The 20,049-nt window shown below is 30.3% G+C and overlaps 1 protein-coding gene across 1 annotated transcript in view; it reads left to right on the top strand.

Annotated features, from left to right (window-relative positions):
- The first annotated feature begins 353 nt into the window (after positions 1-353).
- Positions 354-20,049, top strand: part of LOC145270370 (uncharacterized) — a 39,314-nt gene continuing 19,618 nt past the window's right edge. Inside the window, exon 1 of the mRNA XM_080126020.1 lies at positions 354-826. The gene's annotated coding sequence lies outside the window, so the exon portion shown is untranslated. The remainder of the gene's footprint in view (positions 827-20,049) is intronic.

Here is a 20,049-nt window from a genome sequence, read left to right as displayed (position 1 = left end):
ACACCTACAGCATCACTCCTTTTTTAATGGCGAATTCTGATACTCCTAATGCTACTCCCGTGAAGTAAATAAAGGGTTCCGGGTAAATTTTTACAACGTGCCCCAGTGTATTATACACCCCACCAACCTCCTCATGTTAAAAAACAGCTTTCGGAATAAACACCACCCCCAACCTCAGAAACCGTTCTTAACATTGGGAGGTTGGGGGGTATTCTGAAAGCCGTTCTTAATATGGGATGGTTGGGAGGGGGGTTATACAACGCTGGGGCAGGTCGTAAAAAATACCGGACTCCGTTCGAAATTCCGTCCAAATTTCCTTCAACAAGATACACCTGAAGAAGCTCGGAGGCCACATTGACCAAAACGTTGTGAAAATGGCACTCAAGATGAGAACAGTAGTCCGAAGAATATAAATAATACGAATAACCAATCCTCATCTCAAAAATTCTGAATCATAAGAGAATTTTTTTTTTTTTTTTCACAGACTTTTATACAGAAGGGACGAATGGTGTTTTACACCGGCGGTGATAATGCACTTTTCATGTTTCAATTTTGAAAAAAAAAAATTTACATATAAATCTTGCTTTTTCCCATTTTTATATTTCATTTTATTTAATTCTTTTCAGTTTCCACGGTTTTTCGTTAAGAATTTTTATTCTTAAAGAAGAAAACAGAAAAAAGATTTCTTGACGACGAAGAAATTGAAAAATAGCAAAGAAACATTTTGACAAAAAAAAAAAAAAAAATGCAGATTTTATGAATGTTTTGCAGAAAGTCAGCGACGTTTCTTCCTCGTATGACAATTGAATTCCACCAATTTTTGAAGGTAAGTCGGCTCAAATGATGAATTGTTTTAGAATTTGAATCGAACTAAACCTGTAATAATTTTTTTACGTTCAAGAAAAAAAATTGGGTTTGTATTACTGTACACATAGATTCGAAAAAGTTGTCAAAAAACAAATATATAACAAATGTTATCAAAGGCAAGATAAGTTACTTTTCTACCAAACTGGATATGTTTTTAGTGTTTTTATTTAATGTATCACTAGGTGTATCAGAATTTTTGTAGGAATTTTTGACACCCATAACACGAAACTGCGAATAAAATACAAAAAACTCGTAATTTCTCTTTTAAAAGTGGGTTGTTTATTTTCTTTATGGATTATACTTCCAAAATAAACTATTAAAGTTGTATTAAAAGTAATAGAAATATATATATTTTTTTTAATAATGAATTTTCCGAACTCAATATTTTTCAATTTTTAAACTTTAAAAATCTATCAAAATTTTTCTATTGATTCTATTTTTACGATATTTTCAGGATCAATGTGAAATTTTATGCTCTTTCCAATAAACCGAATATAATATTTTAGACAAACATTATTTAAAAATCCATGCCTCCCCATTTTCAAGTGTCTATTAAAAAGTAAATAATTAATTTACTCACCAAAGTTTTATATATCACAAATTGAAAATAAAAGATCATTAAATAATATATTCAAATTTAAAACAAAAAAGGGAACAGTTTTTTGGAAATTTACCTGTAAAGTCCGAGGTTTAAAACATTTTTTTAAACCACGTTATTTGTATATATATATTTTTTTAATAAAACCTTGCTCCTTGCCCCTTTAATTGAAAAAAATTAGGGTTTGAATTACATTTTTCGAGTAGTTATAAGCTTGGAAAGACAGGGGGTCAAATTATTCAATATTTGTGAGAAATATTTCCATTGTGAAATTTTATGCTCTTCCATTCTAGACAAGGGTTTTTAAAAATTTTCCAATGAACCGAACATAATCTTCTAGACAAGGTTTTTTTTTTTAATTCACCCCCCCCCATTTTGAAATGTCTATTAAAATGAAAATCATTAATTTTCTCACCTCAGATATAAATTGAAGATAAAAGATCAATAAATAAAATAAACAAAAAACAACAAAAAAATAGTTATTTGCAAATTTACCTGTAAAGTCCAAAGTTTAAAATCTTTTTTTAAAAAACGTTGAATTTTTTTTTTATGTGAAACCTTATAATCTTATATTGCACTGAAAGTTTCGTTTTATTACGACAATTATTTCTATTTTATTCAATGGTTTTTTTTTTTTAGATATTAAAACAAAAAAGAATTCACTCCATAAAATATATAAATTCAAAAACTCATGCATTTCTTTGAGAAAAGAAAAATAATAAATTCCTCGACTGTTTTTTTTTTTTTTTAAAGACAAAAACTTATAAGTAAAATGTGAGTACTTTTCACCTATAATGACACATCTTTCTTCACGCACAAGGCTAGATGGCTAACGCAAACGTGTGTTTTTAATGTCCTTCTGTAGGTGTATCAGAATTTTTGTAGGAGTTTTTGACACCCCTAACACGAAACTGCGAATAAAATATAAAAAACTCGTAATTTCCCTTTTAAAAGTGGGGTGTTTCTTTTCTTTATGGATTATACTTCCAAAATAAACTATTAAAGTTGTTTTAAAAGTAATAGAAATATTTTTTTTTTATTTTCTAAAAAACAGTAATGAATTTACGAACTCAATATTTTTCACTTTTAAAAAGTGAAAAATATTGAAAAATATTGAGTTCGTAAAATTCATTACTGTTTTTTAAAAAATAAAAAAAAAATATTACTTTAAAATCTATCAAAATTTTTCTATTGATTCAATTTTTACGATATTTTCAGGGTCAATGTGAAATTTTATGCTCTTTCCAATAAACTGAATATAATTTTTTGACAAGCGTTTTTTTTTAATTCACGCCCCCCCATTTTGAAATGTCTATTAAAAAGTAAATAATTAATTTACTCACCAAAGTTTTATATATCACAAATTGAAGATAAAAGATCAATAAATAATATATTCAAATTTAGAACAAAAAAAGAAGTGTTGTTTAGAAATTTACCTGTAAAGTTTGAAGTTTAAAACCTTTTTTTTTTAAATCACGTTTTGTTTTTTTTTGTTTTTTATGAAACCTTGGTCCTTGCTCCTTTAATTGAAAAAAATATTAGGGTTTGAATTAAATTTTTCGAGTAGTTATAAGCTTGTAAAGACAGGGGGTCGAATTATTCAATATTTTTCACAAAGTTTCTGACACACCTAGTTCTTCTGTTCATCCGTAGTTCAAAACAAAATAAATGGCAGGTTCAGCGTTTGGCTAAATGCCATAACAATGTTTACATAATGACGTCTTTTTCAAATAGTTGTTTAAAAAAATTCATTTATTTAAAAATACATGGAATTTAAAATATAAATATGGATAAATTCTTAACAATGAGGAATGGAAGTACCCATTGAATAGTATTTTTTATAGGTAAGTGATTTTTTGGAATTTATATATACATATATTTTATCGAAGCAAGTTAAAATATGTTGATTTTCTTTAAATCTTTTTTAAAGAAAACCGATTTAAAAAAACAAATATTGCATAATTTGCTATTAAACCTGTTATTTTTTTTTAAATTTGGTCTGTGCGCCTTTAATTGAAAAAAAAATAGGGTTTGAATTACATTTTTCAAGTAGTTATAAACTTGGAAAGATAGAAGGTCGAATTATTCAATTTTTTATCACGCATTTTTAATGTTGGTTTCTGACACTGCTATATATTAGGTGAGTTTCTAACAGAAATTGGTAACTGTTTGATGGACTGACTTTATAGTGTGGGTTTGTTGTTCATACATATTAAGATAAAAACGAAATGTAAGAAGCCCCCAGACGTACCCCTCCACCATACTGTATACCGATACTCTATTGCTGACTGGGATAGCTTCCGTACATTCATATCTGATTTACCTCTGCACTCCATGTTTAAAAAGGATGTGTCCTCTATAGTATCAGATCTGACCGAATGGTTAATTGTAGGCATAGACCAATTCATACCATCTAAATAATTCCAACAAAAACTTAACAGCCAGCCATGGTTCTCCCCAGAATGTGCTGCTGCTATCGCGCACAGAAATCACTTTTTCCATAGCTACCAACGTAATAGATGCACTGAGACTAAAGCTGCTTTCAGGACTGCCAGCAACCACTGTAAAAGAGTAATAAAAAATGCAAGAGAGCTATATGCCCAGTCTGTTAAATCCAAGGTAGCTGATCAGCGGCTTGGTTCCCACCAGTTTTGGCAAATAACAAATAGGATCCTGAACAGAAGTGTATGTTCTATCCCAACCATTATCAATGGACCAGAAGTCATCTCGTCAGCGTCAGACAAGGCCAAACTATTTGCAAAGAACTTTGCAGCTAATTCCACCCTATGCGACGAAGGCCATCAACTCCCCATATTTCCTCCTATAACACAGAACAAGCTAGGTAACATACAAATATCCGTGCATGAGGTCGCCAAGCTAATCAAGAACCTAGATTCCAGTAAAGCAACTAGCCCTGATGGCATCCCAATTATAGTGTTAAAAAAGCTTCAACCAGAACTTGCTCCCATACTTACGAAACTATTTAAGCGCTGCCTTAAGGAGAAGTGCTTTCCGACTCCCTGGAAGACCTCATCAGTTTGCCCTGTATTTAAGAATTCAGGTGATAAGTCATCTCCCTCTCAGTACAGACCTATAAGTCTCCTGTGACAAAAGCCTTTGACAGATCTGACATTTTTCTTCTGGATATCACACTTAAAATTAAGTGTCTGAGAAATTTCTGGTGTACTCTCTCCATGACCTTTATGTGTGTGTGTGTGTGTATATACATATATACACACACACACACAAATACCTAACCCTTAAATTATCACCCCATTAGCCTCCACCAAAATATTTGAGTCCATAAATTAATCAAGCTCTAGTCCATCACCTTACAGTTGCTAAACTTTTTACCAACCAACAGTATGGATTTAGGCAAGCCCCTTCCACACCAGATATCCTAACTGTAATCTCTGAATGTATATACCATTCGCTGGGCAAAGCAAGGGAGGGTAGAGTGGTAGCCCTAGACATATCTAAGGCTTTTGACAGGGTATAGCATGATGGTCTTCTAAGGAAAATAAGATCATATGGTATCACTGAACGAATACTTAATATAATTAAATCTTTCTTAAGTAAGAGTAGAATTCAAGTTGCCCTCAACAGCCGTACATCTAAACAATATGATATAAATGCAGGAGTTCCTCAGGGGTCTATCCTTGGCACTTTATTATTCCTAATATTCATGAATGATCTCCCTGATAACATTGTCTCTGAGATGGGTATATTTGCCGATGACACCACGCTCTATAGCAGGCACGAGGGGAAAACAGATGAGCACATATCTAAGGAAATGGCAGAAGCAATAGAGAATGATCTCCAATCTGTAGTGGAATGGGGACATAAATGGATGGTCATATTCAATGCTGCCAAGACTAAGCTTCTTCTTTCATTCAAAAATTAAAAGAAACCTTTTCTAACATCAATAGCAATGGCCAAAGACACATTACCTGAAAGTACTTTTTTTAAACTCCTTGGCCTAGTGTTCACAGGAAACATGAGTTGTAACAAATGCATTGAGAGCATTGCCAAGGCCACTGTGAAGAAGGTGGGCTCTCTCTACCATGCTAGAAAGCTACTTATGCTTAAAAGTATCCTTATAAAGTCACCATTCGCCCATGTATGGAGTATTGTTGTCACATTTGGGCTGGTGCATCTGCTACTAGTCTCTCACTCCTAGACAAGGTTAAAAAAAGAGTAAGCAACCTGATAGACCCTGAACTATACAAATTCAGGTTTAAGATGTTCAAAATTAGGGACTAATGAATACAACGAGTTTCTAGAAGTGTAAGCCATGTTTAGTTTCAGAACAGTTTCCGATGGTTCGTTGTTCTAAACAAGTCTCGAGAGTATTTGATGAAAGATCTTACTTGATAACAAAAAGTTAAGCAGAGGGAATATGGTGAAGAAAAGGGTGATTTCACGTGAATGGATAATCTGGTGTAAGGTAAAGTATCCAATGACGGTAAAATCCAAAAATGTAAATCCAAGAAAGTTAATTAAGTTTCCATTCACACAAGTAAAATCCAAGGAAATCGCGTAATTGAAAGATGGTCCAAAATAAAGGCCGAAATCCGTGGAATATTTATATTGTGAACCAGTTTGATTTTTCTTTTGTACTATTTTTTGTTTTTTGTTTTTTGTTTGTGTATTTTAATGCTTGCAAAGGAAAAAAATTGTTACTTATTGTAAATAAAATTTCTTTTTCCTCCCCTTTTAATTTCATCCTTTTATTTTTTGTGCAGGCTATTAGTTTCACATTGAATTTATCTGAAAAGAGGATAAATGTCTGCAATATATGTGTATATAGATAGATAGTCTAGAAGTGTAAGCCATGTTTAGTTTCAGAACAGTTTCCGATGGTTCGTTGTTCTAAACAAGTCTCGAGAGGTGACTGGTTTGCAGTAGACAGCACAGTTTCTGATGGTTCGTTGTTACACACAAGTCCTGAGAGGTGACTGGTTTGCAGTAGACAGTTCCACAGAGCAAAATATTCTTACCGTGTCGAGACGAAAAAAAACATGCGAAATTGCTACGGAAAAGGTTTAATATTTATGGAGCAATTCTGGTTTCTGATTGGTTGGTAGCAGAACGTGAATTAATTTGATTCATCAGTTCCTAGCAATAATCGTTTATAAATAGAATCACCCGACTGTGTGGGATCATACCTCCATTATGAATCAAAAATATTGCAACACCCCCTCTATTTTTTTATAATGGGGAAGTCCCTTGTGTTTGTTCTGCTCAAAAATAAATCTATATATATATAAGAATGTAATTCTTGGTTCGTTCAAAATTGATACAACCATATTTCTACATTACCAATTTATTTGAAATTTTCAGACAACCCATCTTTAGAGTCGAGGGATGTTTCTATGTTATTAAAATAAATTTACATTGCTAATTGATAAAATATTAAATAAAATAAATATATTTTTCATAAGCCGTTAGTATGAACCTGTTTTGTTGATAGAAATGAACTTCCGGTTCGATTCATTTCACACACCACGATTTGACGAAACGAATTAGAAGATTTCATTTTCTGTTTACTCGATAAGTAAAAATAAAAACATAATTCATTTGTTTATCTTCCAAATTTTTTAATTTAAACATTTTTTCTTTATTATATCAGGCAAAAAGAAGTTTGTCGCTTGCTTTTTGAGTCGAAGCCGTTTTTTTTGTTTTTTGTTTTTTGTTTTTATTTTTCGATATAAGACAATATGAACTTTTTTATTATTAACACTATAAATTGTTTGGTAAAAGTACAGGTTTTTTTCGAAGAAATTTTACGGATTGGTAACGTGCTTAAATAATATTTGGTGATAATGCAGAGAGTGGTCTGCGCTATTTTTTAAATCGTATTTCCACGTTTAATTAAAGTTTTATTATATGTTTTTTTTTTCAATTGTAAGGTTAAAATACAGATTAGGTAGGAAACACCCTCCCCTCCCCATTTTAAGAATGGCTTTTTAGATAATAACATTATTTCAGCACCGATCACTCTCTGCATGAGTACCATACTTTCGCTAACAATTTAATAAACAAAACATGGTACTTATGCAGAGAAAGTACCGTGCTAAAATAATGTTATTTAGAAAGCCATTCTTAACATGGGGAGGACGTTTTGTAACTATTCTATACTTTCACCTAACAATTTAATAAACAAAAGATGGTACTTATGCAGAGAAGGTACTGTGCTGAAATAATGCTATTAAGAAAACCATTTTTAACATGGGAAAGGGAGGGTGTTCGGTAAGTATTTTATACTTTCACCTAACAATTTAATAAACAAAAGATAGTACTTATGCAGAGAAAGTACCATACTGAAATAATACCGTTATTTAGAAAACTATTCTTAACATGGGAGGGAGTTTTGCATCTATTCTATACTTTCACCTAACAATTTAATAAACAAAAATAGATATTACGTATGCATAGAAAATAATGTGCTGAAATAATGTTATTTAGAAAGACATTCTTAACATGGGGACGATATTTTGTAACTATTCTGTCCTTTCACCTAACAATTTAAAAACAAAACATGGTACTTATGCAGAGAAGCTACCCTGCTGAAATAATTACGTTATTATTTAGAAAGCCATTCTTAACATGGGAATAGGGGTGTTTTGTAACTATTCTGGACTTTCACCTAACAATTTAATAAACAAAAGTTAAACTTAAGCAGACAAGGAACAGTACTGAAGCATTAACATTATTTGGAAAGCCATTCTTAACATGGGGAGGGAGGATGTTTTCTAACTATTCTGTACTTTCGGTGCTAATGCACAGTGATCCGCGCTATTTTTTAAATTGTATTTCACGTTTAATTAAAGTTTTATGTTTTTTATTCAATTGTAAGGTTAAAGTACAGAATAGGTTCAAACTCCCCTCCCCTCTCCATGTTAAGAATGGCTTTTTAAATAATAACGTTATTATTTCAGCACGGATCACTCTCTGCATGAATACCGATTAACGTTTTGTTGTTTGCTTTTTTTACCGTATTTGTGAGTTTTTTTTTTAAGAAAACCTTTTTTAACAAAAATTGAAAGTAGACGTTTTTTCTTTTTTTTTCTTTTACAGAAGTTGTTTTTATATAAGAAAATATGAATGCTTTTTCTTTATTAAAGAAATTGGGTACTTATTGATCCATGCTGAAATAATAACGTTATTATTGAAAAAGCCATTCTTAACATGGGAAGTAGAGGGTGTTTTGTACCTATTCTGTACTTTAACCTTACAAGTGAATAAAAAAATAGTAAATTTTCCGATTAGGTCCACCTCCACAATTTTCTTTTAAATGACGAAGTTTTCAGCCATGTTGAATACGAAAATCGCATTGAAATTTTGCAGAAATAAGTAGTTATCGAGATATAAAAAGTAGTATAATGCATTGTAATCCCTGGCAGCCATCTTTTTTACACGCTTGCGCATGTCATAAACAAATCTACGCACATAACAAAGATGGCCGCCAAAGAATACAATGCATAAAACAACTACTTATATCTCGATAACTACTTACTTCTGCAAAATTTCAATGCGATTTCCATATTCAGCATAGTTGGAAACCTTTTAAAAGTCATTTAAAAGAAAATTGTGGAGGTGGACCTAATCTGAAAAAATACCAAAAAAACATAAAACTTTAATTAAATTTGGAAATACGATTTAAAAAAATAGCACGGATCAGTAAGTGCATTAGCACCCATTAATCGGCTAACGTGACCTTATTGCCAAATAAGATCTGGCTACAATGTTGAACGCGCCGTTCACATTGTTTGTTTGTTTTTTTTTTTCAAGTTAAATTCAACTTTCACAATATCTTTTTATTTTTTTATAATTTCACAATATCTTTTTTTAATAATAAATTGTTAGTTAAAAAAGCACAGAATAGTTACAAACCACCATCCCCTCTCTATGGTAAGAATGGCTGAAAAAAATATTAGGTACTCATGTAGAGAGTGATCCATGCTGAAATAATAACATTATTTAAAAAGCCATTCTTAACATGTAGAGGGGAGGGTGTTTTGTACCTATTCTGTACTTTAACCTCACAATTGAATAAAAAAACATATCATAAAACTTTAATTAAACTTGGAAATACGATTTAAAAAATAGCGCGGATCAGTAAGTTCATTAGCACCAGAAATTGTTAGGTGAAATACAGAAAGGTTTCTACCAAGAAAACCATTATTTTTTTTTTTTTTTTGCTATTCTTACCAAGGGGAGGGATGGTGTTTTGTCACGATTCTGTGCTTTCAACTAACAATTTATTAAAAAAACAAAAAGTAAATTTTCACATTAGGTCCACCTCCACAATTTGCAACATGGGTAGGTTGGGGGTGTTTATTCTGAAAGCCGTTCTTAACATGGGGAGAATGGTGGTATTTATTCCAAAAACCGTTTTTAAAAAACGAAAGACGGGTAAAAGGTTAAAACATGTGGTTAGGCATGGGTGTTGTTTATTCCAAAAGCCGTTCTTAATATGGGGAGGTTGGGAGTGTTTATTCATGGCCGTCAGTGAATTATAGTGCATAGTACAGGTCTTTATATCTCGAAAACTAATTGCCTCTGTAAATTTTAAATGAGATTTTCTTATTCAGCATAGTCAAAAATTGTGGAGGTGGACCTAATGTAAAAAAAAATACCCTCCCTCAAAAAAGATATCGTAAAATTTAAATATAAGCACGGTACTAAAAATAAAATTAGACAGAAAAATACACCTTTGGGTTTGTATGTGCACAAAGACTTGAAAAAGTTGTCAACAAAAACAAATATATAACAAGTAAATATTTTCAAAGGCAAGATAAGTTACTTTTCTACCTAATTGGATAATTTTTAGTGTTTTTATTGGGTTTGTACTACTGTACATATAGATTCGAAAAAGTTGTAAAAAAATAAATGTATAACAAATATTATCAAAAGCAAAATATGTTACTTTATTACCAAAATGGATAATTTTTCTGTTTTTTTTAATGTAAAATGTTTATTCGGCTTGAAAAACGCAGCGTTTATTGCTATATTTGAAAATTACAAATGGCGGCAGACTGTGTTAAACACATTATGTTTGGGAAAATGAGTTAAAACTAAAAACTATACAAAATACTGTTAAAAACCACCGAATACATGTCTGCCTATGTCACGGTAACATATATTGAGTGAGTTCCTGACAGTATTTTGTATAGTTTTTTTAACTCATTTTCCCAAACTTAACGTGTTCAACACAGTCTGCCGCCATTTGTATTTTTCAAATATACAGATAAACATACATGTTTTCGAACCGATTAAACATTTTACACTAAATAAAAACACTAAAATCTTATCCAGTTAGTTAGAAAAGAAACTTACCTTGCCTTTGATAACATTTATTTGTTATATTTATTTTTCAACAACTTTTTCGTTTCTGTGTTTAGTAATACAAACCCGTTTTATTTACTATAACATTTAGTCAGCCCGAAAAACAGTGTTTATCAGTGTATTTGAAAAATACAAACGGTGACAGACACTGTTGATGATGTTAAGTTTGAGAAAATGATTTAAAACTAAAAAACTATACAAAATACTATCAGAAACCCACCGAATATGCCAACCAATCTCACAATAACATATAATCAGTAGGTTTCTGACACTGTTTTGTATAGTTTTTAACTGATTTTCCCAAACTTAACGTATTCAACAGAGACCGCGACCATTCATCTTTTTCAAATATATAGATAAACACTGAGTTTTTTGAGCCGATTAAACATTTTACATTAAATAAAAACACTAAAAAATTATCCAGTTAGATAGAAACGTAATTTACCTTACCTTTGCTTTCATTTATTCGTTTTTGAACAACTTTTTCGAATCTGTGTATAGTAACACCCCCCCCCCCCTTACCCAAATATTAATTAAAAACTGACATTTTTGAATACAATAAAAAAGAAAACTATTTAGCGTTTCAATGGTTTAGCAACTTTTGGCTTAATCCACTGAATGTTGGTCGAGCCCAAGCCATGATTTATGGTAACTCCCGAGGATCCAGATCCAGTTCTGCAAGAGTACCATTTTTTTTTTCATTTTTGCCTTTTTTTTTTTTTTTTTTTTTACTTTTTGGAGTGGATTGCTGTACTAAGAATATAAGAAACATGCATTTTCTCTTTTTATTAGAATTTTCCGTTACACCAAATTAAGCCACAGCAACGTGTGGCAAGGTACAGTTAGTACATATATATTTAAGTATTCAATTATACATAACAAACATTAGAAATCATTTGGATCTTAAAATTTTAGCATGTAAAAAGACGCCATTTTTAATTGTGTTCAAATATCAAAACAGATATGTGTACAGAGAAGAGAAATAAAAGAAATGGAATGTATTTTAACCTTAAAAAAAGGGATGGGTATGTGAAAAAGAAGCCATTTCTTAAATTTGATTATGTAAAAATTATTGTAAAAAAAAGAAAAGAAAAAATATACATAAAAATAAACAGACATGCAATATGTACCCGTTTAAAGAGTGTTTTTTTTTGTTAATGAAAACAATGCAAAAAAAGATGCAATATGTACCCGTTTAGAGTTTTTTGTGTTTGTTTTGTTTTTGTTTTTTGTTTTTTTTTGTTAATTAAAACAATGCAAAAAAAAATAGAACATTTTTGAAAAATAAGAAAGAAAACTAATGTGCACAAAAATAAATAAAAGTCAATTGTAATTTCTGCGCGCCTTTAAATAAGCATGTAAAAGGTATTTTGTCGAAAAGTAAAATTACAAAGAGGTTTTTAAAAAAGTGACTTTAAAAAAAAAATTTTTTTTTGTTTTATTTCAACAAAAGTATTAGTTACGCATTAGTAGGTTAAAGTGTTAATACAAATAAAATGGATACAGTTTAACGTCTTGTCTAGGACTATTTTTTTTTTTTTATATATATAGAAATTTATATACATACAGGGCCGTGAAAAAAAAAATTATTCAGTCGAATCCCCCAACAAGTTTTGAGAAAAAACGCTTTAGCTTTATTCTTGTTGCGGGTTTTGTGAATACATCAGGAATATTTTGTTCTGATGATATGTAATTCAAAATAATGGATTCTTTTTTCACTCGTTTTTTATGAAATGGTATTTTATATCTATATGCTTAGATCTTTGGTTGATCATCATGTTCTGTGCTAAGACTATACTGGCTTGATTATCACAATTAATTACTATGGGGGTTTTAGTTAATTCTGACTATTTTATAGTCTTTAGGATATTTTTAAGGTAGAGTGCTTCCTAGGTCGTATGTGTGATCGCGATAAATTCTGCTTCACACATAGAGAGAGATACAATCTGTTGCTTTTTAGATTTCCATGAAATAATAGGCCCATTTTCTGAAAGTCTGAAGCAATTTCCAGATATACTTTTTTGATCTTCATCATTTTTTCAATCTGAATCCAAAAACCCTTCTAATTTTAGGGGATTTCTTGATTTTCTAAATACTAATTTCTGTTCTTTAGTTCCTTTTAAATAACGCAGGACTTGTTTAGCTCTGTTTAAATCCTTCATTGTCGGTCGTGATAATTTTTGTGATAGTTTTGTTACTGTATAGCATATGTCGGGCCTGGTTGCAGTCATTAAATATACAAGACTACCTATAATTTCTCAGTATTGTTTATCATTTATTATTTCAGATTCTGTGTGTATATTTTTTATTAATATCATTTTCGACCGGTGTAGAGCGTTTCTTGCACTCTCCCATTCCAAATTTTAATAGTATTTTGTCGATGTATCTCGATTAATTCATCATAACAAGTCCTTTGCTTTGAATAAATTCTATCCCCAAAAACCAGGATATTTTGTCAAGATCGGTCATTTTGAATCTTTTACTTAATTTGTTCTTAACATCAGTTAACATTATGTCACAATTTGATGCAATTAAAATATCATCCACCCACAAAACCAAAATCAGTAGTTTATCGTCTTTGTGTTGGGTATATAAACAGAGGTCTACAGCACATTGTCTAAATTGTTGTTTAATAATATAATCATGGAATACTGTGTTCCAACACTGAGCACTCTGCTTTAGACCATATAATGACTTGTTAAGTCGCCACACGCTATTTTTATTTTTCATTATAAATCCCTCTGGAAGGGTAATATAAATTTTACAGTCTATTTGGGCATTCAAATAAGCATTTTTTACGTCCATTTGATGGATGTTTAGGTCATATTGCGATGCGATTTACAGTAAAATTCTGATTATCGTTAGGTTTGTGGTTGGTGAAAACATAGAAAAATATTCTATACCGTAAATCTGAGAGTATTATTATTTGATAGTACCCTTTAGCAACAAATCTTGCTTTGTACTGTTCTACGCCTGATGCTGTAGTCTTTTTTGTAAAGACCCATCTTGTAGAAATAACATGTTTATCTTTTGGGAGAGGCACTACCGCATAGGTATCATTTTCGGTTAAGGCATCTATTTCTTTTTTCATGGCAATTTTCCATTCATCACAATGTTCTGAATTGCTTTGTTAAAGCTTTTTGGTGCATTTTCCATTGAATAGCAATAGTCGATTTGATAATCTTTTATATTGTCGACCACAAAATAATTGGGTCGCCTTCTATTTCTTTTGGGATATCTTTCGACTTTATCATCATCATCATCATCATGGACACTCTTGTCTCCGTCATTTTTATTGTCTTCGTTTGTTTTAATTATTTGAGAAAATATAATTTCATCTCCTTCATATGACGGGTTTTCATCTGTAAAATTAAACGTGTCTGTGAATTTTAAACATCAGATTCTTTTTATTTTATTTTTTTCTGGAAAAAAATACTAAATTGGTTGGACTGATTTTATCGTATCCAAGAAATATACCTCTGTCGGCTTTAATATTCAATTTACTCTTTTTCTCTATATATGCGAAGCAAGTTGAACCAAATATATACATTCTGCTTGAATTTGTTTTTTTACCACAGAAAGATTCATATGGAGTTTTAGATAGTGTTTTGTTAAAACACCTGTTACGTATATAGGCTGCTGCCATAAGTGCGTACATCCAAAGGTTTTTGGGGAGTTTTGATTCAATGAGTAGGTATCGTGCCATTTCAAAAAGTGTCCACCACGCTCTTTCAGCAGTTCCGTTTTGGTGTGGCGATCTAGGAGCTGATGTTTCATGCTTGATACAATGGTTAATTAGTAAAAGTTCAAAGTCTTTATTAGTGAATTCCGTACCGTTGTCAGAGCAAATACACTTGACTTTACTGTAGGGAGCCATGTCGGCTAGATATTTTTTAGTTGCTAGCAGGGTATCAGATTTGTTCTTTAAAAAGTAAACCATTATTAAACCTGAATGGTCATCTACGAAATTCAACACATATCTATGATGTTCTCTGGCCATCGGTTCCACGGGACCATTCAAGTCAATGCACCATTGATAGGATTTTTTTGGCCTTCTTGTCTGGTATCTTGCTTTGATAGTTTGTCATTTTCACTTGCGTACAGACGTCGCAGTTGAAGTTTTTTGATGTTTGTATTTTCATTCCATCAACTACAGTCGGCAACTTTTTGATATCAGGAATATTGCAATGTCCAAGAATTTTATGCCATGTCTGTAGATCATGGCAGGTGGTTTTCAATCGGACTACGCTATTTAAATAATATAGTCTTCCATTTTCTTTAATGTCGAATACAGTTCCATTCGGGTATACCAGTTTTGATTTATTGATTTATTGTGGCTAAAGTTTATATTTGCACATTGTTTTGTGGCAGCTTGTACAGAAAATATATTTGTTCAAATTTTGGGATTAGAAGAGCGTTTTCTAGAATACAGAAACACACTTCACCTTTATTGTTCTTTAGCGAGATTTTAGCATCGCCTCTTTTCAAAACGATATCATTGACTTGACTCCTGTCAGCTAGTTCTACAAAATGATTTTGTGACTTAAAGTTGGGATCAAAATTGATAAAATCAGATTCCTTTGTAATCACATGTGCCGTGGCCCCACAATCAACAAGAAAATTATTATTGTTTGTTGAAGCATTAAACGTACACGAAAATAAAAATGTATGTTCGCTAACAGAGATCTCCACATTTTTAATGGAGTTGCCATTTTGAGTCCTGTATCTACATTGGAAACTCTTGTGATTAGGTCGTCCTAAGTTTTAAAATAATATTTATTAAAAGGAAAAGGCTAGAATCGAACCCAGTATTCCAAGGTTTAAAGTATGTCCAAGGATGGAGTACTGCTGCCACATCTACCAGAGTCCAGTTTTGACCAGGAATATATCTATGGAATGCGTACATCAAATCTGTTGCCAGGGATGCTGGGAAAATGGTGGGATCCTTCTACCGCTCCAGAAGATATCTCATTACTGATGCAATTCTCTATCTTTATAAAAGTCAAGTACGTCCAAGGATGGAGTACTGCTGCCACATCTGGGCAGGAGCTGTTAAAAACAGCCTATCCTGCATTGACAGAGTACAAAATAGACTTTGTGGCTTAGTGGGGTATGTCATTTTCTCTTCCCTGCAACCCTCTTCCACAGAAGAGACGTTGCGAGCCTGTCTCTGTTTTATCGTTATTTCCATGGCAGGTGCTCGTCTGAGCTCCAATCTTTAGTCCCCCCTCGCCAATCTTTCACGATAAACGCCCGTTTAGCTGAAGCCACTGTCAAAAATTTCCCCTACTCTTTATCTGTGCCAAAGCCAAAACGTAGATTCCATGTAAAACGCTTCTTTCTTAGAAGTTCACGCCTGTGGAACTTTGTTCCGGTTGCCAGTTTCCCACCTGACTACAACCTGGATGTCTTCAAGTCCAACATAAACAAATTCCTGATGTAACTTTTTAGATCATTGATTACCTGATATGTCTGTAGGGAGTTCTGGTTTATAGAGCGATCTTGGTTATCTGAAGACTGTTGATTGTGAGACCAATTATTGTGAAGGTTGTGTCTGATTACTCGAAGATTGAAGGTGTTGCATGGTCATCGTTTGTTTTTTGGACAGTGTAATAAACACAACAAGAAAGCATATTTTACGAGTACATTTACGAAGATATTGAATGAAGTACACTGAAACAGATAATATTTATTTGCATGAAATATACATACAAAACGTAGAGCATAAATTAAAATCAGTTCAGCACTAGTGTTTGATAACGGTGCCAGGCAATGCTGTTTTTTTTTGTTTTTTTTAAATAATGAAGAACAGACTTTTCGGATCAAGGGAGTTATGGAGAAAAAGCTGCCTGTCAACAGCGGTTGTCCACATTTTTTTGTCGTCGCGACAACCAACCACCCTGGTGCAGTTTTTCTAGATCAACAAAAAATGTTTTCGTTATTGAAACCAAATATACATACAAAAGATAGAGCATGAATTAAGTTAGTGTTAGGGAGAGGTGTCTGGGCAATCAAGAACACAATAAGTCAATCTCAAGAAAGGTAACCTGTAATAGTGTTACGGAGCTGTATCCGGGCAATCAAAAAAACACAATGGGAAATCCCGGGATTTAAAATGAAATATACATACAGAACGTAGAGCATAAATTAACACAACAAGAAAGCATATTTTACGAGTACATTTACGAAGATATTGAATGAAGTACACTGAAACAGATAATATTTATTTGCATGAAATATACATACAAAACGTAGAGCATAAATTAAAATCAGTTAAGCACTAGTGTTTGATAATGCTGCCAGGCAATGCTGTTTTTTTTTTTAAATATTGAAGAACAGACTTTGTAAATAGATGCATCCCATTTTTTGACTGTTTATGTAGAATGACGTATGTTTAATGAAACAAAAGAAAAAATGGAAATTCCGATTGATGCAATGATAATAAAACAGTTCTGCATATTTTTTTGTTATCATCACATCTTTTTTCTCCAGTAACAGTTGGTATAGTAGGATTTGTGGTAAAATTGAAATCAGTTAAGCTCTAGTGTTTGACGATGGAGTTGGTCAATACAGCATTTAAAAAAAAAAATAACAAGGAGGTACATGTATCCTATTTTCTGACCATTGACGTAGAATGATGTATAAACATAGATTCCACAGAGAAATACTGGGTTTTTTAAAAATAATGAAGAACAGACTTTGTAGATAGATGCATCCCATTTTTTGATGTAGAATGACGTACGTTTAATGAAACAAAAGAAAAAAAATGGAAATTCCGATTGATCCAATGATAATAAGTTATGGAGAAAAATCTGTGAACAACGCTTATCTGCATATTTTTTGTTATCGTCGCAAAATCTTTTTTCTCCATAACCACAAGCTCGAATAACAGTTGGAATATTACGAGACCCTACATTTGTGGTAAAATTAAAATCAGTTAAACCCTAGTGTTTGACCATTTAAAAAAATAACAAAGAGGTAGATGCTTCCTATTTTCTGACCATTGACGTAGAATGATGTATAAACATAATAATCGAATAACAGTTGGAATATTAGGAGACGGGTTACCTACAAATGTTAGATTTGTGGTAAAATTAAAATCAGTTAAGCCCTAGTGTTTGACCATTGACGTAGATTGGTGTATAAACATAGATTCCACAAAGAAAGCTTCTTTCTTAGAACTGCATGCCCATGGAACTGTCTTCCGTTTGCCAGCTGACTACAATTTCATTGTCTTCAAGTCCAACGTAAACAAATTCTTGATGAATCGTCTCCCCTAAGTAATCCAATCTACAAAATTTCCACTGCTTAAGTTTACTACGCTATAATCCCATTGACTAATTTATACTCATTAACCCTTATCGTTGAGTGGCTTCTGGGCCTTGATGAGTGGTGATTCTTATGTAAAAAAAAAAAAGTTCAAAGAAATTACAATTCATGCAATGATACTAAAAATGAATGGGTTTGGAGTCAGAGGAGTTATGGAGAAAATGAGAAGTTGTTCACATATTTTTGTCATCGCCACAACCTGCCACTCCTTGTGTTTGTAAGAGTTCACTAAGGTATTCATTCTTACCTTGAGAGAAAGGCGGAAGTAGATGATGACACCTGTTGGGCAAACAATAATTACCACAAGGGCAGGTAACCGGTGTACAGTTTGAGTAATGTGTTAGATTTAAAAGGCATGTGCCCATAATTATATTCATTACATATAGATATTTTATGAATATATTTTTAAAAAAATTTATATTGCTTTCATATTTTTGAATTACAATATTCATTACATATAGATATATTTCATGAATATATTTTTTTTAAATTTTTATATTTTATATTTCTTTAACATTTTTGAATTACAATATTCATTACATATAGATATTTTATGAATATATTTTTTTTAATTTTTATATTTCTTTAATATTTTTGAATTACAATATTAATTACATATAGATATATTTTATGGGTATATATTTTTTTGATTTTTATATTTTATATTTCTTTAATATTTTTGAATTACAATATTCATTACATATAGATATATTTTATGAATATATTTTTTTAATTTTTATATTTTATAATTCTTTAATATTTTTGAATTACAATATTTATTACATATAGATATATTTTATGGGTATATATTTTTTAATTTTTATATTTATATTTCTTTAATATTTTTGAATTATAATATTCATTACATATAGATATATTTTATGGGTATATATTTTTTTAATTTTTATATTTTATATTTCTTTAATATTTTTGAATTACAATATTATTTACATATAGATATATTTTATGAATGTATTTTTTAAATTTTTATATTTTATATTTCTTTAATATTTTTGAATTATAATATTCATTACATATAGATATATTTTATGGGTATATATTTTTTAAAATTTTTATATTTTATATTTCTTTAATATTTTTATAATTACAATATTCATTACATATAGATATATTTTATGGGTATATATTTTTTAAATTTTTATATTTTATATTTCTTAAATATTTTTTAATTACAATATTCATTACATATAGATATATTTTATGGGTATATATTTTTTTAATTTTTATATTTTATATTTCTTTAATATTTTTGAATTACAATATTCATTACATATAGATATATTTTATGGGTATATACTTTTTTTTTAAATTTTATATTTATTTCTTTAATATTTTTGAATTACAATATTATTTACATATAGATATATTTTATGGGTATATATTTTTTTAATTTTTATATTTTATATTTCTTTAATATTTTTTAATTACAATATTCATTACATATAGATATTTTATGAATATATTTTTTTTAATTTTTATATTTCTTTAATATTTTTGAATTACAATATTAATTACATATAGATATATTTTATGGGTATATATTTTTTTGATTTTTATATTTTATATTTCTTTAATATTTTTGAATTACAATATTCATTACATATAGATATATTTTATGAATATATTTTTTTAATTTTTATATTTTATAATTCTTTAATATTTTTGAATTACAATATTCATTACATATAGATATATTTTATGGGTATATATTTTTTAATTTTTATATTTATATTTCTTTAATATTTTTGAATTATAATATTCATTACATATAGATATATTTTATGGGTATATATTTTTTTAATTTTTATATTTTATATTTCTTTAATATTTTTGAATTACAATATTATTTACATATAGATATATTTTATGAATGTATTTTTTAA

The sequence above is a fragment of the Euprymna scolopes genome, chromosome 46 (assembly GCF_053919585.1).
Source record: "Euprymna scolopes isolate OS-2025 chromosome 46, ASM5391958v1, whole genome shotgun sequence".
NCBI lineage: Eukaryota > Metazoa > Mollusca > Cephalopoda > Sepiida > Sepiolidae > Euprymna > Euprymna scolopes.
This window is presented reverse-complemented; position numbering and strand designations above follow the sequence as displayed.